Raw genomic sequence first — 22,028 nt, forward strand, 5'->3', positions numbered from 1 at the left:
AAATCGAAGATATAGCAGATCTAACCTTCGGATGTTTTCACATTGGAGTAGATCCAAGATAATTTGGGCATCCTTGCGTTTACAAGGAGTAGATCAAAGACATAGCAGATTTGGCCTTCACGTGTTTACGCTGAAGCAGATCTAGGATGATTTGGCATCTCTGTATTGTCAGAGAACAAATTGAAGAAACATATTTGGCATCTTCATATTCGACGGAGAGCAGATCGAAGTCATAGCAGATCTAACCTTCGGATTTTTTTGCATTGAAGCAGATCCAAGATGATTTGGCATCCTTGGGTTTACAAGGAGCAGATCGAAGATAGTAGATTTGGCGTCTCTGTATTGTCAGAGAGTAGATTGAAGATAGCAGATTTGGCGTCTCTATATTGTCAGAGAGCAGATCGAAAATAGCAGATTTGGCGTCTCTGTCAGAGAGCAGATCGAAGATAACAGATCTAGCATTCCTTAGTTTGCAAGAAGCAGGTTGAAGATAGCCAATTTGACATTCCTGAAGCTATCAGAATACTTTTGAGGAAGATGAGGATCAAGATTTCGAGATTTATCCAGGCCGGGCAAATTTGGTCCTTTTATAATCTTTGCTCTATTCCTGTTTCACAGTAATAAGCAAAGAGGGGTAGCTGTAACAACCCAAATTTACACAGGCCCATAAATAAATAAAAAACAAATAAAAAATAAAATAAACAGTTTTGTACAGTCCACGTACAAAGCCCAAAACCTGGTTTCATTTTTAACCCAATAAGCCTACACCTGGTTATACCTAAATCCACTAGCCCGTTACACCATTGACCCAACTCAGTATAGCCCAACTGGCCCAAAAAAACCAATAACTCTATACTCGTTACACCCTTAACCCAAAAAACGAATGGGGCCCAAGAGGCCCAAACTATTAACAGAAGATGGAAAGGCCTAGGGTTTCAGAAACCCTAGGCGCCACAAACATCTCAACAGACACGCCTCTTCGCCTCACCCTGTGACTCCATCCCCAAATCGCGCCTTAGTCAATGCGCAAATCAACGCTAGCATCATCGCCCCAATCAGTGCACCAGTGAATCGTCACCAATGCCTGATTGTCACTGTTCATCACCGGAATTTTTGTCATTACCTGCAAAAGATAAAAGAAAAACAGTAGCAAATATGGCAAGAAAATAAAATCACAGATTGTATATTTGTTTTCAGACGCTATAAAAGCCGAATAATTTCACTGTAAAAAAGAGGCTTTTTTTTATACATACGAAATATATACAAAAGAGAACAAATATATGAATATTCAGAGAAGTTCAAGTAGTTTCTTTAAAAGGTGATTTAAATTTCATACTCTGTTATTCATTTTTCAACGAGTATACGAAGCGTTTTTACAAAAAATTTGTTGATACTAAAAAGGAAGAAGACGTTACCTGTATTTCGCTTGAGAGGACGAGGGTTTTTAACCCTCTGACCACCGTATGTGGTGGCGCGTATGGCGCGTTGGCATGTGCTGTTCAGTGTTCGAAGGCCGAAGCCGAGGACTCCTCTCTTCTCCCCTTCAGAGAGTTTCAAACTTTTTTTTTTAACCCATTGTAAAATGAATTTTAGGTTAAAGTTTTGACATTTATAGCACTATGAAAATGGTGTCATTTTGGCTTAGTTCAATAAGCACTAAAACGACATTGTTTCAACAGAGGATCCGCGCGTTGACCGGTGACTCAGGGAGGATCCGTGTGTTTTTGAAAAATGGGTTAATTGCCCAATTGGTGCTTCCGCATTTTCAATCTTTATAATTTCATTTTATTTTTATTTTTAATTTAGCCCTAACATTTTAATTTTGTTTCAATTTGGTCCTCACTGTGACTTTAAAACTGTATTTGTGGAAACAGTGTCGTTTTCGGATTAGGGCAAATTGCCCAGTGAGTCCCTCGGTTTTAATGCGCTTTCCAAATAGGCCCAAAATTTTTTATATTTTTCTAATTAGCCCAAAGTTTTTAATTGCTTTTGATTTTAGTCCTCTTACACTTATAAATTTATTTATTTTAAAATATTACTATTTTATATTAAAAATTATATGTTATATTTATATACTTTATTATTAAATATTGGAAATCCATTTATTTTATTATATTATATATTATTATATTATTTTATATGGTTTATATTATTTATATTTTATTATATATAAATTTATTAATTAAATATTTTTAAATATATGTATTATATTCTAGAAAATAGTATAAAAATCATTTTATTATTTCAAAATATGTATTAAATATGTTATATTTTGTCCATTATCATTTATTACCCTAAATGTGTTGTTTTCTTGTTTTATTATTATTTTTTTATTTTTATGAAATTTTATATATACATACTCCTATTGCATGAATTATTTATTGTTATTAAAATTATGTTGGTGTTGGTATGAAAATTATTCATGTTGTATTTGTAACTTATATTGGCATATCTTACTTGCTTTATATGTTGAAAGTTTATATATACATACTCCTATTGCATGAATTATTTATTGTTATCAAAATTATGTTGGTATAAAAATTATTCATGTCGTATTTGTAACTTATATTGGCATATCTTACTTGCTTTATTTGCTATGAAACATTAATGCATGAAATTTATGTTGCCTATGTTTAATCACATGAAATATGAATGTTATATTGTATCTTCTATGCTATATTTGTATCAAAACATGTATTATAATAGTTTAATTTTACCTGAAATATATTATTTTTATTGCATTATCGTTAAAACATAAATAAAGAAATGTTTTTTTCCAAAAATAAAGGCAATGTTTTTCGTATTCAGGAATTCGGGAAATAGTGCCCTAATATGCTGGGTTGCGATTTTTCGTTTGTCTAAATGACTAAAATACCCTTCTAAATGATTTTATAAATTACGAGGTGATTTCAGTTACAAGAGTTTTAGAATATTGTGTCCTATCATGCTGGATGTGATATTCGTATTCTTTTGGAATGAAGAAATCTCGATTTTAAACTCAAACTATTTTAATTTCAAAAGGGGTCATATTTTTAAATAATTTCAAAATTCTAGCATTAAAGACGGAAAGTTATTCAATTTGGTACTAATTTTTTGGGCATTACGAGAGTGCTAACCCTTCCTCGTAAGTAACCGACTCCCGAACCCGTTTTCTTGATTTCCTAAACCAAAACAAATGATTTCAAACAAAAGTGGTTTGAAGGTGGTTCAATCACACTTAAACTGATTGGTGGTGACTCCCATTTTTTTTTCATTTTTCAAAAAGTCGAACCCGTTTTTTTAAAATAATCTCCTTTTAGAAGGAAGGATTCGACAATCGTTCTATGAAAATTGTGGATGACAAAGCATTTGTAGAATAAACGAGCATGTTAACTTACTTTGAGTGCACCATATGACTGTAACAATATTATTGATGATAAATGTTGAGTCCTATGTATGTGTTTTTGAGAGTCAAGTTAGAGGCATTATGACCTCACCTCCTTACCAGTGTTGCTTCTGTGAAAAGTTTTTTGCATGAATTATGGTTACTAAGATCATAAGTGGGAAACTAAAGAGTTCAGTAGTGAAGTGATAAGTAGTAATGCATTCAGAAATGAAAATAGTTTGGGAAGTGAGAACAGTTTTGGATGATATACTAGAAGGTGTTAAAGATTTTCCAGATTTCATAATGACATGGTTAAATAAGAAAATTTGGTCTCGGTTATTCGACTCAAGTGAGTATTAAGTTTAAAGATGTGTTTACTAAAAATATATTCTGAATTGGTTTTTGTTAGTAAGTATTGCGATACGAAGTTCACGATAATGAAACTAATCAAAGAAGTAAAAAAAATTGAGTTGATAAGATGTCTATGTGTGATAGTTATGGTTAAATGGATTTTGATAACCTCCTTGGGATATTCTATGCATTCCTCGTTCTCAAAGATAGGTGTGCGATCGTTCTCTTTCTAACGAAACTTTTATTGTATGAACATGTTGGCTGACTCTGATATTAAATGAAAGTACTGTTAGTCTAATTGGGTCATCATCAGTATTATTTTATCTCTTTCTTTGGAACTCTATTTTAGTATGTTCGAAATGAAGTTGATGGCAAAAGTTTATATGAAACTATTCTTCTATTTCTATCAAATGTTGTTCTGTCTTATGTAAAATATTTGGAAAGTGTATTATTTCTGTTATGATGGGATTCTTGAAATTGTTGAGTATTGTCTTCTTCTGACTTTCTCTCTGAGATTATCCAGATCTTCATTATTATTATGAGTTATGTTCTCAGATTTCTGATGAGAAATCATACTTGGGGTTTCTTCATTATTATTGTGCGGATTATCTGACATGACTCATTTCTAAAGTATGTTTCTTGGTCTATTATGACTATGTTTACTATGATAGTATTTGTGGAATTTTAGTACCTAGATTTCTCTGATTTTTTTGTCAAGAAATTTTATTGATGAAGGTATGTATGAAAAAATTTCAAGCTTGAATTGTATAGGGGTTTTCTTTCTTCCGATGAGTATGACTAAGGTCAGTAAGCTAATCAGAATATCTTGGTTTCCCTGAATTAATATGTTGTAAGACCTTTGATTAGTATGATAAGAGAATTTAAAAAAGATTATGTATATAAGTTATTTTTCTCAGTATGTAGAATAGGGTATTTTGATATATATCATTATTCAATAATTGAGATCAACTTAGTTATTTTTATCAGAGTGAGGTGATTTGTTGAAATGTGATTTGAATTATGTGTGTATAAATATGTTTTCAGCTAAGGGAATAAATTTTGTGCATTCATGAGAATATATATAGATGGATAGTCTAAAGGAAGAAATTTTATTCTAGAAAGTATGATACAGAGATGTACCTATTGGATTGATTTGCTTGAATGAAATTACTACAAGTCAATGTTGTTATGGTTAATAAGGTTATCGCACACGTGAAAGTTTGAATGATCTGTGCATGATAGCAAAGTTGAAAAGTTCTGAAATGTGTCAGTGAGTGGAAATTTAAATGAGTTCAGAATGAGATTACCTCTGATGTTGAAATTGCAAGTCAGATTTGACTTCTGTTATTATTGTTGTTCCTATTGTTTCATGAGAGAATTTGCGTAAAAATGAATCTAAAGCCTATATAGGAAATCTTGTGGTACGAGACTCAGTGGTAGCTTGTTTTTCCATCCTAGAGTAATGAGTTGTGAAGTTATATTAAGTAAATGATCTGGTAGAAGTGTTGGTTACATGTTATTTTTGAGTTCGCATTTAGATATTGATTGGTCAGTAGATGAAAACCGAGAATCAAGGGTATTTAGGACTGATACAGTCAATGATGATACTAGTGTGCTATGAGATAGAATCATTATAGATTCCTTACCAAGATTATCTTATTCGAAAAAAGGAAGATGATAACTAGGTAGTGATTGAAGAATTGACAAAGGAAGATCTATATAATCATTTTCGTGTGTACAAAGTTTGATTGACAGACAAATTGAGTGTATGTATTACTGTGAAAGAAATTAAGATCGTAATGATACGTTTTGACACAGTGTGCTAAAGTTTAAAGGTGACTTGGAAGGGATATTCAAGCTTTCAATCGACTTGTGATTTTGAGGAATTGGTGAAAGTGCTTCATAAGTGTGAAAGCAATATTTTCTGGTAAGATTTTCGGAGACGAAAATCTCTAAAGGGGGAGAGTTGTAACATCTAAATTTTTGGGCCTGGTCGAAATAGTGGTTTCAAGACCACAAATCTAACATAAGAAAATTTATTTCTATTTTATTTTTATGGTCCACGATTTCACGGAATGAATTTGTGAAATTCTCTTTTAAAAATTTTGACGTTTGGGCACTTAATTTGGTCAAAAGGAATAAATCGTAAAAAGTGCAAAATGTGAGTTCTAGATGTTAAAGGTGTCAAATTGCTATGGACGTTAAATTAGAGGTCTTTATATAGTAATTGGACCATTGGACATTTTTTGGACAAAAATGGGCATAAGATAGGTGAAATGAACAATTTTTAAGTTAGGGGCATTTAGGTAATCTAGTATAAATGAATTAAGAGCCCAAAATAGCCAAAATTGGCCTCCATCTTCTTGCTCTAGCCGAAACCCCCATGGAAGCCATGGCTAGGGTTTTGTTCAAACTTTCAGGCTCAATAATCGAGGAAATTGAGGGTCATACCTAGAATGGCGGAAAAACAAGGAATCGATGGTTAGGTTCTTTTTTGATAACCTTGGTGTCGAGGTAAGTTCATGTGTAAATGATACTTCCTTATTTTATGTATTTTATATTTTGATATTGCATGAATTGTACATTTTTTTCCATGAAATTTATCAATGATGATTATGATGAAGTTCCGATTAATGAGAAATCTCGAATGAATCTTAGAGATGAATAGGGTACAAATGTCAAAACAATAAGGTTATTAAGATTCCGTATAAGACCATATCCGGGATATGGCCTCGGTATGTGATTTCGTATAAGACCATGTCGGGGACATGCCATTGATATGATATTTCATGTAAGGCCGTATAAAGGATATGACATTGAAACGATATTATATGTATGAGTTTTCCAAGTAACCCTTGGTATTTTGAATGATCTAACGGGTACGTTCAAAACGAAAAGGTATGTGACCGTATTACGAGTGGTACAGGTATTTACATATAACTCATGTGAAGTGAATTCAGTTTATGATTCATTATTGGTAAGGATACGAATGAGTAAGATATGTATTTATACCATGATGTTTGGAATAATTGGTCTTAGTTATCATTATTTTATACTAAAACAGTTTTGGACAGTAACAACAGTCCAACTTTGAAAATGCACCACAAATAATAGAAAGTGATTTATAGGTTTAATAAAATATGTAATTAAATCTTATTTAGCCTATTTTCACATAGAAGAAACGGTATAAGAAAAAGAATATCAGATTATGAGATATTTGAATTTTCGTGAGACAGAGTCAGAATGTTTTTGGCATCCCCTTTTCTGATTTGGGAAAATCATAAAAAATTTTAAGAAAATAAGTTTGGGCTATAATTTATATGATTAGATTCTTTAATAAGTCTATTTTCAAAATAAACAAACAGGAACATCATTCGAATCCCGTATGAGAAGATAATTAATTTTTAGCGAAGAGGGGTCAAAACTGTCAAACAGCGAAAAAGGGGTAACTTTGAAGAATAAACTGTACTAATTGGCTAAACCAAAAATTCTGAAAATTTTATGGTAGGAAGATATGTGAGACTAGTTTTAGTAAAATTAATGAATCTTAAATTAGAGCTCCATAGATCCAGATATAAATAATTTAGTGTCTATGACTCGAGTAGACAGCTTGACTGGAATTTGATCAAATAGTGGATTAATATGTAATTATAATTGTGATACCTTGAGAGCATGTTGTAAGAATTTGGTAAAAGCATATTAATAAAATTTCTTATTATATTCATATGAACTTACTAAGCTGTATAGCTTACTCCCCTTCCTCTCCCATCTCTTATAGGTTAACTTTTGCTAGCTTGGGTTGGAGATTGCCGAAGATGTCATCACACTATCAAGTTATCACGTTTGGTAAAAATGGATGCAACCCTCTTAATTTTATGGAATGTATAAGGACTAAGTCACTTTTTGAATATGTCTTTATAAGTTAGCCAAATGTATTGCCTTCTAATAGTTAATAGATTGATGTTGAGGGTAGCCATGCAAATTTGCTTATATGGCTTAAATGGTTGTAAATCAAATTTTGTATACATTTATGTGCCAATGCTTTGAAGACGTGGATTTTGTTATAAGGCATGAATACTTGAAGATTTAAATTAGATTTGTTGGCATGTTGATAATCATGATATAAATGGATAAATTAGAGGTAAACCAATTATATATATATTATATGTGCTTTGGTAACTTTGGACTTGAATAAGAGAAATGTCATGTGCATGCATGTGTTATAGTGAGGATGCCATGCTTGAGCCTTGATTTTGGATATATAATTGCTCAATTAAGTATGTAAATTGTTATAGAGATGTACAAGTGTATGTGTATAACTATGGGTGGCAAATGGCTTGGAAAATAGCCTTGTATTTGTCCACATAGGTAGACATAAGGGCGTGCGTCTAAGCCGTGTGTGACACTCGGCCTGCCCCTATGGGCGTGTTGTCCGACCGTGTGTCCCCTTCATCTTATACTTTAAGTTCGAACTGATTACACGGGCTGAGACACAATCATGTGTCTCGTGTCTCGGTCGTGTAAGGGACGTGGCCTTGGGACATGGGCGTGAGCTTTGGCCGTATGCCCCAAATTTGGTGATGACGTCATAAACAGAGAGTTACACGGGCTGAAGACACGGGCATGTCCCAAGCCACACAAGCGTGTGTGACCACACAGCCTACCCGCACGGACGTGTGACCCTGTTTCATGATGAAACTTTTTAAGTTTTCCCAGAAGTTTTTAAAGTTTTTAGTTTAGTCCCGAATCATCTTTGATGCGTGTATAGGGCCTCGTAAGCCCGTTTAAGGAACTTTATACATATGTATGAATATTTTTAATTTGGACAAAATTTTATGGTTGATTTTTTGTGATTATGTATGTTTAAGTTCGGTAATGCCTCATATCCTGTCCTGACCTCGGACACGAGTAAGGGGTGTTACAAACAATTTGCCCTACTGGGACATCAATTCATTAGAGCATTTTCAACTGGTATGTGGGATTTATTAATTCTCTTTAGGTTATTAAATGAATTTGAGAATTGATTTGTAAAATCAATTATGTACTGAACTTCTAGTTCATATTACTTTGTACGAGAGTCTTAGACAATGATAATTCATTTTAAGTACTTTATTCATTCAGCTTTTCATTCTCTCCCCTAATGCTGGGAAAACTATCTCATAATATTGAGAACTTATGTCATAACTAAATCTTGAATTAATATCTCAAAATATTTAATAATATAAGAAGACTCATATCAATATACATTCCCAACCTCCTATAGTGGCCCATCTTTTTGCATTGTAGTGGAGCAACTAGAACATATACTGCACATTCAAAAATTCTAAGATGGGAAATATTTGGCTCCTGATTAAACACCAATTGTAATAGGGAGTATTTATTATAACTTTTTGGTCTGATGTGCACAAGTGTTATTGCACGCAAAATAGTATATCCTCAAGCTATAACAGGGAGTTTTATTCTCATAAGTAATGGCCTAGCTAATAGTTTGAGGTGTTTGATAAATGATTCAGCTAAACAGTTTTACTTGTGAACATGAGCTACAAGATGTTCAACTTTTATCCTAATAAACATACAATAATTATTGAAAGCTTGGGATGTAAACTCACCAGGATTAGCAAGACCGATTGTTTTAATTGCATAATTTGGAATTAACCATTTAAACAAGCAATCTCGCAAATGACAGGTTACAAGTTGATAACACATGTGATTATTTTGTAGATGCATCTACCAAAATCATATAATATCAAAACCATCCACAATGTGGATGAATGGGTCCATATTCATTTAAAAAATACAAAACATTAAATCTTAACTTTAGCTTGTAAGTTTTTAATAATCAATTATCATTGAGAACAAGCAACACATGAGAACTCTTTAAATTAAAGAAAATGAATGTCCATATCAATTCTCAATTAATTTTCTCATCATATATGATCCAGAATGATCTAACTGTTCACGCCAAGTAGTAAATGTATTTGTATCAAGAAAATTTTGATTTACTTTAACATGTTTTTCAATTGTACTAATAATGTCAATATAACTTTTGATAATTAATAATTTTATTATCATTCCTTTTACTTTGTATCCACATATAAATAGTATTGTGACATTTACTCGGAAATGTCTAAATCAATGCTGAAATCCATAATGTCATTAACTTAATGAACAAAATATAATTTGCAAAAAATTATATGTAATATTCACTTCAACAAATATGCCACAATGTCAAATGTCCAAATTGACTTTAATGATCAAAAGTGATTATAAAATATTTATTGCAGACATTCACTACAAGGAATGTGCAAAAAATAATTCGGACAATAATGTAAGCATATATCATATTTCTTACCAATAAGATCATATAGATATCATTTTCTTTAAGGAATGATTACTTAATATAAATTTAATGCCCCAAAAAATTGAAAGTTTATTTATGAGAATCTACAGTAATTAATTTATGTATCTCTGGTTTTGTGCTCTACTTCTGGGTTTAAGGTCTGGAGTTTGAGTTGCCTTGCTAAAAGTTTTGTTATTTTTAAAAACAACCCTTATCTATGTGTTAGGTGGTTAAGTGCAATTCTGGGTAAATTAGTGTCAAGAATGAGCCTGCTGGTTCACTGGTTAAGCATCTATATGTATTCTGTCTAGTTCAAAGTTCAAGTCCCATCTTTTGCGTTAGGAAATATTTTTGCAAGTGCCGAAATGTGTGGGATGGTGGTTAGTTTAAAACATTCTAAGAAATCCTATCATTCTTTTTATTTTTATTCAAATTTTTAGTTATTTATTTTCCTGTTCATCTTTTCTTTATTTTTCTTCTTACTGCAGTTGATTTTTGCGTGAATTGGGAAGTCTTCATTGCCTATGAGGTCTATATTGTATAAGTTTCGTTGTTATTTCCTTTCGTTTTGTGATTTTTTTTGTGTTAAAACTTTCTGTCGAAACGAGATTTTGTTCGTTTGCTTGACGTTCTGTTAAACTGTGACAGCCTTAAAACAACCCTAGTCGGAATGTGGTTTTGGGACCACAAAACCGAGGCATAAAAATAATTTAATATTTATTTTGATGCCTATAATATGTGTTAACTCATGTGTGACATTTTTGATGTTTTGATTTAGAGTTATAAATGTGAATTTCACTAGAAAGGACCTAGTAGAAAACTTTGAAAGTATGATGGGGAAATGTGTGATGACTAGTTGATCATGCATGCAAAAATGAGGGGTTTGCATGTCAATTTCCCTTTAATTTGCTAATGGCCGCCATGACAAAGATTATGGGCAAAACATGTCATAGACATGTTTTGTTGGTGCATCATGGGTGGAAAAATAAATTAATGAGAATGGGTAATAAAGAAATGAAAAAAAAGTGTGAGTAGTTGTTTCCCCCCCATTGCCGTGAATGTAAGAAGAACAACAAAAAAAAAAGTGTCCATCTCTCTCATCTTCTTGGCTGAATGAAGAGGAAGAAATAAGGGAACTTACCAAAAGAAATTCGGCATTCTTCTTTAGCTAGTAAGAGGTAAGTTTTGAATTGTTGATTTAGTTTTATGATAGGTTAAGTTAGTAATTGGAGGCACTCTTAGTAATGTTAAGAAAGTTGGAGCTTTTATGGTGGTTTGGGCATCATGCCGTGAATCTAAGTGCTAACATTGGAGGTCACTTGCATGTTGTTTGGGTTAGAAGGGGATGATAGTATGGAATGAAGATTTTGAATAAGTAAGGTTAAATTTAATTTGGTATAATCGGCCATATCGGTGTATATGTTTGTGAAAATATATTTTCTTTGTTAACTCTTTACAATCGATTGAAGGAGTAATATTGGCTTATAAGGTTGAGTTGATTCATGATGTTGTATATTAGGATTAAAAATACTTGAGACTAGGTTAACTTAATAGTGATAATACATTCGACCTTGAAGCATTAATCGAATAATGGTTGAGGTTTTGATATTTTGAACAAGGATAGTTGTGAAATGGGGTGAAAACCATTAAATTATACACATAAGTATCCAGCAAGAAAATTAAACTACTAAATGTATTTATTTTAGATCAAGACATCAAAGAGGAGAATCAAACAAAGGCAAAGCAAAGATAATCGAGTAGTCGATTGGGAATCATTTCATCCAATATAAGGTAAGTCATTAAGCATATATTTTGTATTAATTTAAATGGTCATAACGTCTATGTAATGATGCTGAATGGAATGATAAATATATATATATATATATACATGTATGCATGGGGTGATGAAAGTATTGAATGAAAAGAAAAGAGGTGAGATGTATTGAGTTATTGGTTTCGGCACTAAGTGTGCGGTGTAAACATTTATGATCATGAATTGGCACTAAGTGTGCGGGTTCAAATTGTATAGCACTAAGTGTGCGAGTTTGATTATATAGCACTAAGTGTGCGAGTTCGACTATTAAGCACTAAGTGTGCGGGCTTATTATACATTCTCTAATAAATATACATGCTCTAAGTGTGCGGCCTCATCGAGTCAATCATGGACAGCGGTACGAGTAAACACCTTGAGCTCATGAGGAATAGACATTTTATTTATATTTGAGATTGAGCTTGGTAAGTCTTGAACCTATGTGGTGATTATACTTGAAGATAAATGCATCCAATGTCATATGGTGTAATGTGTGAAATATCAAAGTAGGGCTTGGTATGAGATTAAACCGAAATGGCTAAGGAATTATAGCACACTTTGGGTGTGGATGAAGGATTTTAATCCCGCATTATTTATTTTCTCTTATGATATATTATTACTGAACGACAATGTAATGCTTATGACTTACTGAGTTATATACTCACTCGGTGTTTACTTGTCACCTACTTTAGGTTTCTTGGACTCGTCTTTTTGCGTGCTCGGGATTGTCATCGAAGTCATCACACCGGCTAGCAACTTTTGGTATCTTCTTTTTAGTCGGTCTAGGAGAACATTTCGGCATGTATAGGCTAATATGTTTTGTTGAAATTTGGTATGTAAACTTTTAGCCATGCGAAAATGGCATAAATGTTCGGTTGGATTTGGTTCTATAATGTTAGGTCGCAAGTCTTGGTAATTCGATTTTTATGTCATATGTTATGGTTGATTATTTTTGGTGTTAAAATTCATGATATGGCAATAGTGTAGTAGGGAGATATTTGACAATGATTAGCCTTTGGTATGGCTAGTCATGATCATAATTTGTGATATGTATGATGAATTACTAGTTAGATCAAGGGGAAATCACGAAATAGGCATAGTTGCTTTAGTAACAGATGCTGGCAGCAGCAGTGATGTGAGATTGAAAAATCACTAAAAATAGTGGGAATGGAATTAAATAATGAATAAATTATGTAATCGAAGCTCGATGAGTCTATTTTCATATAGAAGAAACGAAGTGACCATGTGAGCCGTATGTTAAGAGATATTTAAGTTTTCGTGAGACAGGGCCAGAACGGTTACTGGAGTCCCTGTCCTGACTTTGGAAATTCATCGTGAATGGACCAGAGACAATTAGAAGCTATGTCATATATGTACAGATTCCTTTTCGAGTCTAGTTTCTTTAGAAACAAACGGCATCAGTATTGAAGCCCTGTACAGGGAGATATCCAAGTCGTAATGCACAAAGGTCAGTGTAGTCGATCCCTGTAACATGGAGGACTTTAACTAATAAACTGTACTAATTGGCTCGACCAAAAAATTCTAGAAAAAAATTTGTAAATGCATATATGAGTCTAGTTTTGGGAAAAATTTACGGAAATGGATTTTGAGTTTCAGAACTCAAGATATGATTTTTAATGCGACTCGTATGCAGATTGGCAGCTTGTCTGGAAAATTTCTAATAAGTGGTTTGAAGTCTGTTAACACCTCGTGTTCGACTCCGGCGACGGTCTCGGGTTCGGGGTGTTACATAAACACTCGATTGATTACTGTTTAGGCGAGGATATTGCAAAAGACGTTATTCCACCATGTTAGTCTGATTCCTTCTATTTTGTGCAAGGTTTCAGGTAGTCTCCGTTGTGTTATTACGCCAAAAAAAACCAGGTGTGTACCGAAAATCTTAATTTTTGCAAGTTTCGGTTCCCAAAAATGGTGGCTGTCAACGCCACAAGGCTATGTGGTAGGTCTTGTGAATTGGTCGTGTAACTCACTATTTACTTATTTGGGGTCACACGGGCTTGTGTCTAGGCAGTGGTTCACACGGGTAACAGACACGAGCGTGTGTCTAGGCCGTGTAACTCACTATTTGTGGTATAATACCACACGGCCAAGGACACGGACGTGTGCTTAGGCCGTGCAACTCACTGTTTGTGGTATAAAAGCCACATGGTCAGGGACACGGGCGTGTACCTAGGCCGTGTGAGTCACACAGGCAAGGATACAAGCTTGTGTTCAGGTCGTGTAGCTCACTGTTTATGCTTTGGAACCACATGGGCAAGGCACATGGGCTTGTGACCTGGATGTGTGGCACATTATTGGGGCCAAAATCTATTTTCGAAGTAAAAAATGTTACCTGATACTGGCCTCTTCAATGTATGAATGATTGAAATTGATTATATTAGAATTGTCTGATACTCTGAGATTGATATGTGAGCAACTTAGTTATAAGTACACTATAATGCTTATTCTGATATTTAACTATCTTATTTGATTGTGAAATGAATTTGAATGACTGAATACATGATACGGGTACTTGTGTTTTGCATCGACATGGGTTGGGATATTGTGAAGGAGGAAGAAATCTATTCTGAAATCGTGGCTATGCCACTATGAGAATAAATCTAATTCTGGCACTTGTTGCATACTGAATTAGCAGCTAAGCTGCGTTTCTGCGAAACTGTCAATGAACACTTTAAGGTGTGTAGGTTGGTTGGGCATTGAATATCCTTAACGGTGTGTTGGGATGGTTGAAGACGGTGTATAGCGAGTGGGAATAGGAATATTGCATCTGAATTTGATCGGCATCGTAAATAAACTGAAATTGCATATATACACATGTAACTGGTCTGCTCTGAACCTAAACTGAAATTAATTTTGTATCGAGCTAAATCTTTGAATTTGGAACTATTTTATAATGAGAATTAATTGAATAAATTTCTTTTACGCACTGAGTTCACAACCCATTCTGTTATTGCTTGAATTTTAGGTGGTTCACACACTTGAACGGGTCGGTGCTGTGTAGCTTTCTTAAAACTATTTCAGTAGGAGTCTTGTTAAATTATAATAGAATGACTTTGGCAGATTATATACTTAACTAATATTTATATTTTAATTTTATGTGAATCATGGTTTGGTATTATTGTCTCTTACGTGGTATTTAATTTTTCATGTAACTCTCTAAGCTTAGACTGGACGTCTAGGCCGAGTCTAAGGTACTACATTTAGTGGTATCAGAGTCAGGTTTATCAACATTTGAACTGTGTTTGGGCTCATAATGTATAAGAAAAGTAGTAGTGATAATTTAGGATGTGAATTAATATGGACACACTGAAACTTTAGTGAACGACTAAGCCTCTAACACTGACCTTGTAAGTATTTCTGTTCTATTATGAAGATTGTATTCCCTAAACTGTTGTTAGCAAAAGGTTTCGATGTAAACTGATGGAATCATCCTGCTGGATGTCTGAACTGATCTGTGTACTCTGACATTGTAGCTATATTGCCATAATGAGTTCGTGCGGTAGTCATGGACATGGTATGCTGGGGTGTTGAGGACGCCGAAGAGAAGCTTGAGTAGAGTCATCCTCTATGGGTAGTATGCCCAATCTGGAGACCAGCGAGATTGTTGGTACTCCTACTACTGAGACGGAATCCCAGACTTTAACGGCTGGGGATGAAGCACTGTCCTAAGCCATGATTCGAGCATTGGAGAAGGTTGCTAGGACTCATTCAGGATAGGGATACCGAGAGTCAGTTACTGAATGACTTCGGTCGAATAGAGCTAAATTATTTAAGGGCGTCATAGGAGTCGCTCCTACTGTTGCAAAATATTGGCTCGAGGCTACCGAGCGTATTATGACAAATCTTGACTGCACTTCCACTCAAAAATTGAGAGGTGTTGTGTCCTACCCCGGGACGAAGCTTATCAGTGGTGTCTGACCGTTGAACAAGGTGCTCAGCCTGAACAGGTGAACTGGGACTATTTTAAGAAAGCTTTCCAGGGTAAGTATATGGAGGCAAGTTATGTTGAGGCTCACCGACGTGAGTTTATGAGCTTAGTTCAGGGTGACCAATCTATGGCAGGATATGAAGCCAAGTTTTTGCGACTGAGTAGGTATGCACGGACTTTGGTAGCATCTAACTACGACAAGTGTGTGAGGTTCGAAGAATGATTGAGATATGATTTGCGGTGTGCAGCGTGATTGTAAGAAGGATCATAATAAGATTAAGAGGGATTTGAGTCCCTCTAGTTCTAGTTAGTGCCCTAAGAAACGGGCGAGATTTGATAGGCCCCTAAGGGTCGAAGCACCAGCGGTAATGATTAAGATTCAGCTGTGCAGTGATTGTGGGAAGCGCCATCCGAGTAAGTGTTAGAGGAAATTAGGAGCATGCCTCCATTGCAGTTTGATAGAGCATCAAGTTAGGGATTGCCCTCGTCGACCAGATCCAGTGCTAGCTGCAGCACAAACTCTGGCTCCAAATTCTCTTCGACCTCAGAGAAAGGTTTAGCAACCATTCAGGGGTCGTGGTACTAGTAAGGGTGGTAATGGATCAATGAGAGGACATTGAACACCAGGTAGAGGTACAGGTCAGGCTGAGGCTCGTCAGCCGACAATGGTTTGTGCGATGAAACACTGCGTTGATATTGCTTTTACTCACTCGTACATAGCTAGCGTTGTATCTGTAAATCTAGGTATAACCACTGAGAATACTACTAGAGAGTTTTTTGTGATTAGTCATTTGGGTCAGTCAATTTGAGTTGATAGAGTATACAAGCGGGTACCCCTAGAGCTCCAGGGTATGGTATTCCTAGCTGATTTAATGGAATTGTCATTTAATGAGTTTGATTTGATTTTGAGAATGGACTGGCTCATTGAGTATTTGGTCAGTCTAAACTGTGCAACCAAGAGGGTTACTCTAAGACCGACTGAGAATAACGAGGTAGTCATGGTTGGTGAGCATTAAGATTACCTCTCTAATGTAATCTCCACTCTTGTAGCAGACAATTTAGTCCAAAAGGGGTACGAGCCATACCTTGCTTACTAATCCGATTATTCTTCTGAAAAGCTTACAGTGGGAGATATCCACACCTTGAAGGAATTTCCAAACGTATTTCCCGAGGAATTGCCCGGATTACCTCTGGATAGAGAGGTGGAGCTTGGAATCGATCTGTTACCAGGTACTGCTCTAGTGTCTATTGCGACCTATCGCATGGCACTGAAAGAGCTAACCGAATTAAAAGCGCAACTTTAGGAATTCCTTGATAGAGGATTTATTCGACTGAGTGTGTAGAGGGGTTGATGAGAATGCACATTGATTATAGACAGTTGAACAAGTTGACAATCAAGAACAAGTACCCATTATTGAGGATTGACGATTTTCGACCAGTTTCGAGGAGCGTCCGTCTTTTCTAAAATTGATTTACACTCTAGTTACCATCAGCTCAAAGTCTGAAAGATCAATGTGTACAAAACTGCCTTCAGGACTCGTTACAGACATTACGAGTTACTAATAATGTCTTTCAGTTTAACGAATGCCCCAGCAGCATTTATGGATTTAATTAATCGGGTGTTCTAACCGTACTTGGATCAATTTTTAGTGGTTTTTATCGATGATATCTTGATCTACTTTAAAACTGAACCTGAGCATGATGATCATCTTCGCATTGTACTTCAGATACTTCAAGAAAAATAGTTATATGACAAGTTCAATAAGTGCGGATTTTGTTTGTAAGAAGTCACTTTTTTAGGTCATGTAGAGACAGCGGAGGGGACCCGAGTTGATCCCAAGAAATAGAAGCTATTTTTTAGTGGAAACAGCGGAAAAATGTATTTGAGCTTCGTAGATTCCTAGGTTTAGCTGGTTACTAGCGAAGGTTCGTAAAAGGGTTTTCTCTGGTTGCGTCACCTCTGATGAAGCTATTGCATAAGAATGCTCAATTCATGTAGTCTGAGGCATAATAGTCTAGTTTTGATAAGCTCAAGTCCGTTCTGGCATAGGCTCCTGTTTTAGTTCAACAAGAATCGGGTCGGGAGTTTGTGGTATATAGTGATGCTTCACATGCCAGTTAGGATGTGTGCTTATGCAAAACTGTAAGGTGATCACTTACGCGTCATGACATCTTAAGGCACATAAGGGTAACTACCCTACGCTCGATCTTGAACTAGTTGAGGTTGTGTTTGCTTTAAAGATCCAGAAGCATTATCTGTATGGTGAAAGGTGTATTATTTATGCTTATCAAAAGAGTCTGAAATATTTGTTAACCTAAAAAGAGTTAAATCTTCGACAACGTCAATGGGTTGAGTTACTTAAAGATTATAATTGCATGATAGAGTACCATCTGGGTAAGGCTAATGTGGTAGCTAACGCCGTTAGCCATAGAGTGATGAATGATCTAAGATCAATGTTAACTCGTCTGAGTTTGGGTTAGGATGGAGGACTGTTGGCAGATTGTAGGTTAAATCGATTTGGGTGGAGCAAATTCAAGCTAAAAAATTGAGTGATGAGTCCTTAATGCAGCAATTGCAACATGTTGGTTCAAACGAGCATTCTAATTTTAGCTTGAACATTGATAATGTGTTATGCTTTAAAGGTCGGATTGTTGTACCCAATGATAAGGAATTAAGGCATTCTTTCCTACAAGAGGTGCATAATAGTCCTTATGCTATGCATCCTGGTGGGAATAAAATGTACCGGGAACTCCTAGAATTTTACTGGTGGCCCGGACTGAAACGGGAGGTAGTCATTTTTGTATCTCATTGTCTGACGTGTCAAAAATTTAAGGCCGAACATTAGTTGCCCTTCGAACCACTTTAGCCAGTTAGTATCCTACAGTGGAAATGGGAACGGGTAACAATGGATTTTGTTTCGGGGTTTCCTTTAACCCTCACTAAGAAAGATTCAGTTCGGATCATCGTTGATCGATTGACCAAATCAGCCCATTTCATTCCTATCCGAACAAATTACTCCTTACAAAAGTTAGCTAAATTGTATAAGGCTTTAGGCACTTGACTTAATTTCAACACTGCGTACCATTCTTAGACCGATGAACAGTCGGAGCGGTTATTCAGATCCTAGAGGATATGCTTAGGGTTTGTGTGATAGACTTCAGAGGTAGTTGGGAAGAGTACTTACTATTAAAGAGTTTGTATACAATAACAGCTTTTAGTCTAGTATTCAAATGGCACCCTACGAGGCCTTATATGGCCGTAAGTGATGTACTCCGTTATGTTGGACGGAATTAAGTAAACGATGGAAATTGGGTCCTGGGTTAGTTTCTGAAATTGAGGGCACCGTGAAAGTGATTGGTGATCACCAGAAAGCAGTCTCCGATCGACAGAAGTCTTATGTAGATTTAAAAAGAAAGGATATTGAGTATTCAGTAGGTGATCAAGTGTTTCTAAAGGTATCACCTTGGAAAAAGGTCCTTCGATTTGGACGCAAGGGCAAGCTAAGCCCGAGGTTTATTAGGCCTTACCGTATCATAAGGCATGTCAGACCTATTGCATACCAGTTAAAATTAACGCCAGAGCTAGATCAGATACACAATGTGTTTCATGTCTCGATGCTGAGACGGTATCAGTCAGATCTGTCACATATTATTACTATCGATGAGATCGAGTTGCAACCGGACTTAACATTCGAAAAAAGCCTGTTCAAATCTTGGAACGTGACGTTAAGATGTTGAGGAAGAAAACAATTCCTCTAGTGAAAGTCTTATGACGGAACCACGGTACTGAGGAAGCCACGTGGGAACCGGAAGAATCAATCCGACGACTGTATTCGTATCTGTTTGACTCAAGTAAAATTTCGAGGTCGAAATTTCTTTTCGGGGGAGAGAGTTGTAACGCCTAAAAAATTTGAAATTTATTTATAAGAATCTACAGTAATCAATTTATGTATCTCTGGTTCTGTGTTCTACTTCTGGGTTTAAGGTGTGGAGTTCGAGTTGCCTTGCTAAAAGTTTTGTTATTTTTAAAATCAACCATTATCCATGTGTTAGGTGGTTAAGTACAATTTTGGGTAAATCGGTGTCAAGAATGAACCTACTGGTTCACTGGTTAAGCATCTGTCTGTATTCTGTCTAGTTTCGAGTTCAAGTCCCATCATTTGCGTTAGGAAATATTTTTACCAATGCCGGAAGGTGGGATGGCTATTAATTTAAAATATTTCTAAGAAATCCTATCGTTCTTTTTTTTTCTAAATTTTTAGATCTTTGCTTTCCCGTTTGTCCTTTCTTTATTTTTCTTCTTACTATAATTGGTTTTTGTGTGAACTGGGAAGTCTTCGTTGCCTATGAGGTCGATCTTGCGTAAGTTTCATTGTTATTTCCTTTCATTTTGTGATTTCTATTGTGTTAAAACTTTTCTATCGAAACGAGAGTTTGCTCATTTGCTTGACATTCTATTAAACACTCGATTGGTTACTATTTAGGCGAGGATATTGCAAGAGACGTTATTTCACCATGTTAGTCTAATTCCTTCTGTTTTGTACAAGGTTCCGAGTAGTCTCCACTGTGCTATTCCGTCAAATAAAACTAGGTGCATACCAAAAATCTTAATTTTTACAAGTTTCGGTCGCTGGAAATAATGGCTGTCAACGCCACACGGATTTTGCTCGTTTGCTTGACGTTCTGTTAAACACTCGATTGATTACTGTTTAGTCGAGGACATTGCAAGAGACGTTATTCCACTGAGTTAGTCTGATTCCTTCTATTTTGTTCAAGGTTTCGGGTAGTCTCCACTGTGTTATTCCGCCAAATAAAACCAGACACATACCGAAAATCTTAATTTTTGCAAGTTTCGGTTGTTGAAAATAGTGGCTGTCAACGCCACACAGCCAAGTACACGAAATAGTGGCTGGAAATAGTGTCCCTAACCGTGTGGCTTTTCTACCCCAAACAGTGAGTTACATGGCCTGGGCACATGCCCGTATCCCTGGCCGTGTGGTCTTTTACCATAAACAAGGAGTTACACAGCCCAGACATATGTCCGTGTTCGTTACCCGTGGGAACCCTGCACCACTATAGCCACACACGGCCTAGATACATGCCCGTGTCCCTGCTCGTGTGACCCAAAATAAGTAAACAGTGAGTTACACGGCCAATTCATAAGGCCTGCCACACAGCCTTGTGGCGTTGACAGCCACCATTTTCGGCAACTAAAACTTGCAAAAATTAAGATTTTCGATATGCACCTGGTTTTGTTTGGCGGAATAACACAGCGGAGACTACCCGAAACCTTGCACAAAACAGAAAGAATCAGACTAACACGGCAGAATAACATCTCTTGCAATATCCTCGCCTAAACAGTAATCAATCGAGTGTTTAACAGAACGTCAAACAAACGAGCAAAATCCCGTTTCGACAGAAAAGTTTTAACACAACGAAAATTACAAAACGAAAGGAAATAACAATGAAACTTACACAAGATCGACCTCATAGGCAATGAAGACTTCCCAATTCATGCAAAAATCAACTTGCAAAAATTAAGACCACATGAACACGGGCATATGTCTGGGTCGTGTAACTCCCTGTTTGTGGTATAAGACCACACGGCCAGGGACACGGGTATGTGCCCAGGTCGTGTAACTCACTGTTTGTGGTATAAAAGCCACACGGTCAGGGACACGGGCATGTACCTAGGCCATGTGAGTCACACGGGCATGAACACGGGAGTGTGTTTAGGCTGTGTAGCTCATTTTTTATGCTTCGAAACCACACGGGCAAGGCACATGGGCGAGTGACCTAGCAGTGTCGCATGTTATTGGGGCCAAAATCTATTTTTGAGGTCAAAAATGTTACTTAACACTGATACTGGCCTCTTCAATATATGAATGATTGAAATTGATGATATTAGAATTATCTAATACTCTGAGATTGATCTGTGGGTAACTTAGTTATAAGTACACTATAATGCTTATTTTGATATTTAACTATCTTATTTGATTGTAAAATGAATTAGATTGACTAAATACATGATACAGGTACTTGTGCTTCGCATTGGCATGGATTGAGATATTGTGAAGGAGGAAGAAATCTATTCTGAAATGGCTATGCCAGAATGAGTATAAATCTAATTCTGACGCTTGTCTCATACTGAATTAGCAGTTATGCTACATTTCAGCAAAATTGTCAACGAACACTTTAAGGTGTGTAGGATTGC

Source organism: Gossypium arboreum, chromosome 3, assembly GCF_025698485.1.
Source record: "Gossypium arboreum isolate Shixiya-1 chromosome 3, ASM2569848v2, whole genome shotgun sequence".
NCBI classification, from domain to species: Eukaryota; Viridiplantae; Streptophyta; class Magnoliopsida; order Malvales; family Malvaceae; genus Gossypium; species Gossypium arboreum.